We start from the raw sequence: 3741 nt of genomic DNA, 5'->3' as shown, positions 1-3741 counted from the left end.
TGTTTATTTCTATTCCAAACAGTTGTACTTGGAAGACTTTCTAGTAAACTCAGTAGAACTTATGACTTGTACTACCGATTTTGGGATTGTAAGCTTTGTATAGAAAATTTATGTTAATGTTTAATAGTTTTTGGTTGAATTTATCATTAATTATGTAAGTGTTAGGCTTACCTAGTGCCTAAGACTAGGTGTCATCACGACATCCTACGAAGGGAAATTGGGGTCGTGATAGGCATAATCAAATTCAAATTGCCCCAGAAGATCAAGAGAAGACAACTTTCACATGTCCCTATAGGACATTTGCTTTCAAAAGGATGCCTTTTGGTCTTTGCAATGCACCCGCCACCTTCCAAAGGTGTATGATGGCCATCTTAACTAACATGGTGGAGAATTTTCTCGAGGTGTTTATGGATGACTTTTCCGTTGTTGGAGAATCTTTTGATGGTTGTTTGACCAACTTGGATAAGGTACTAAAACGATGTGAAGAAACCAATCTCGTCTTAAACTGGGAGAAATGTCACTTTATGGTGGAAGAAGGTATTGTACTTTGCCACAAGGTATCCAAGCAGGGCATCGGAGTGGACAGAGCAATGATAGAGGTCATTGCCAAATTTCCTCCACCAAATATTGTGAAAGGTGTGAGAAGCTTTCTTGGGCATGCTAGATTTTACCGGAGATTCATTAAAGACTTCTCCAAAGTAGTAAATCCTTTATGCAAGCTGCTGGAGAAACACGCCAAGTTCAATTTTGATGAGGCATACATGATTGCCTTTTAAGAACTGAAGTGACGCTTAACCACTGCTCCCATCATTAAAGCTCTCAACTGAGAGCTGCCCGTTGAAGTAATGCGCGATGCAAGCGATGTGGAAGTGGGAGAAATGTTAGGTCAATGGGTGGAGAAGCTTTTTCACCTAATTCAATATGCAAGCAAGACAAAGAATGCTGCCCAGATGAACTATACGGTAACCGAAAATGAACTTCTTGCAATTGTTTATGCTTTTGACAAGTTTCGTTCGTATCTTGTAGGTTCCAAGGTTGTGGTGCACTCGGATCATGCTGCAATTGGATATTTTCTGGCCAAAAAGGAGTCCAAGCCAAGGTTGCTTAGATGTATTCTTCTTCTACAAAAGTTTTATATGGAAATCAAGGAAAGAAAAGGCACTGAAAATCAAGTGGTGAACCACCTATCTCGTATTGAAGAAGGGGGGAGACCTTTGGAAATTGTATAGATAAATGAAAGCTTCCCTGATAAGTAACTATTTATAGTCACACATATTGAAGATAAAGAGTTGCCATGGTATGCAGACATGGCTAATTTCCTGGTGATCGGGTTACTACCTCCCGAGCTTCCTTCATACTAAAAGAAAAAGTTCTTGAGGGATAGTAACTCATTCTACTGGGATGAGCCTTACTCATTTAAGATTTGTGTTGACAACATCATAAGAAGGAGTACTTCAAAGAAAGAAGGGAACAAAAACTTCAAGGCTTGTCACGAGTCACCATATGGAGGACACCATGGTGCAAACAAAACCGCATCAAAAGTCCTTGAGTGTGGGTTCTACTGGCCTACATTGTTCAAAGATGCCAATGATATTGTCAGAGCATGCGATCAATGCCAAAGGCAAGGCAACATTTCAAGAAGGCACGAGATGCCTTTGAACCCAATTGTGGAAGTGGAGTTGTTAGATGTATGGGGGATCGATTTCATGGGTCCCTTTGTGAGTTCGTATAGCAACATATACATTCTTGTGGCTGTGGACTACGTGTCTAAATGGGTTGAAGCAGTTGCGGTCCCCAATAATGAAGCAAGGAGTGTTACAACTTTTCTCAAGAAAAACATATTTACATGGATTGGGACTCCACGAGCTATCATCAGTGATGGTGGCTCGCATTTTTGCAATAGATCCTTTGCTACATTGCTAGAGGAGTACGGAGTCAAGCACAAGGTCGCCACCCATTATCACCCACAAACTAATGGGCAAGTAGAGGTCTCCAATAAAGAGATAAAGAGTATTTTAGCCAAGATAATTAATGCAAATAGAACGGATTGGTCAAGAAAACTTGGCGATACTCTGTGGGCTTATAGGACAGCCTACAAGACACCAACTGGTATATCTCTGTACAAGTTGGTGTTTGGAAAGGCTTGTCAATTGTCGGTTGAATTGGAGCACAAAGACTTATGGGCCATAAAGAAGCTTAATTTGGAGTGGGTTGATGCGGCAAGCTTGAGGGTGTCACAACTCAATGCAATGGATGAGTTTCGGTTCCAATCGTATGAGAATGCAGCATTGTTCAAGCAGAGGACGAAATACCACCATGACAAGAAGATCATAAATAAAGAATTTCACCTAGGGGATATGCTTCTACTATATCAAGGTTTAAATTATTTTCGGGCAATCTTAAGTCGAAATGGTGTGGACCGGTTAAATTTCTTAATGTGTATCCCTTTGGTGTTGTGGATTTGGATTCCGAAGATGTCATGCGAATATTCAAGGTGAATGGGCAACGACTTCGGACTATTTTGGTGAAATTGATGGAGGAAAAGCCATCTCGGAAATTGTGTTGGGGAACTCCCGAAGGGAATCTAAAGTGAATCATTTTGGAGTCGTGCAGGCTCTTCTTGGGAGGAAACCCAAGTTCTTAGCTTTAATTCTTTTATTTTGATTTTATTTTGTAGATTAGTTGTGTATTTAGATTTTGCTTAAATAAATATTTATGTTGAAAGTGTGCAGGTTGAATACTTAATAAAGGAGTTGTGTGGCCATTTTGCGTGGGTCACGCAGTCTGCGTGGGTAGTTCCAGTACCTTCAACAATTGAGTAGAGAAGGGAATTGAGATGCGTGCCCTAGATACGTGGGTCACGTAGAGGAAACTTGGGTCACACAAGGAACTTGAGGCCAGGTAAGTTTAAAACTAACATTAAATTAAAATAAAAGCACTTTGGTCATCACCCACACACACCATCCCTTTCTCTATCTCCTTAACCCTTTTCACCCACGCACGGTCTTCACACCCCAACCACATCGCCGACCACCATGCTCAACCAAATTCTGGCAAGTTTCAGTCAAAGGTATCATGACTGAGCTCCTCAGATGACATTGAAGAAAAGTGATTCAAAAGGTGGAAACAAAGGTAAAGAATAGAAGAGAAAAGCCCCTACCAGGGAAGCTCATGGGAAACAAATACAGGAGATTCAAAACTCAAGCAAACTCAAGAGAGCTAAGGTCACATTGGGTAGACCAAGTGATGAAGTCTCAGCCAAGTCAAAGCAAATGAAGAGAGAGAGCTCCTCTATTACTGCCTCTTCGGTACCAAAGAAAACTAAAACCATAGGTCATTCCTCTAGGAATTCATCTCAACCATCTACACCACCAAGTGAACCACAAGAACCGGTGATTGAGAAACTAGGTAAGCAAGGAGTCGAGCACCACAGATCCCATCAAAAAGTGTGGGACATAATTGAAGCTAAAAAGAAAAGGACATTTTCTGAATATTATGGCATTGACATTGAGCACATTCCAGACGCAGTTCCCAAGTTCCATGCAGAACTAATCAGAAGAAATTGGTTGAACCTCACACAGTCCCGGCCTATCAATGACACGCTTGTGGGTGCATTTTATGCCTATGAAAATGCATTGCCAAAAAGGTAGCGTGAGGTAGTGTTAGAAGTTACAATTTGGGGAAAGAAAGTTCCATTTAATTCTCAAGAGTTTAATTCTTTGCTGGAGTTAGATGATCAAT

The sequence above is a fragment of the Nicotiana tomentosiformis genome, chromosome 6 (assembly GCF_000390325.3).
Source record: "Nicotiana tomentosiformis chromosome 6, ASM39032v3, whole genome shotgun sequence".
In the NCBI taxonomy this organism is placed as follows: Eukaryota; Viridiplantae; Streptophyta; class Magnoliopsida; order Solanales; family Solanaceae; genus Nicotiana; species Nicotiana tomentosiformis.
Note: the sequence above shows the minus strand (reverse complement) of the source record.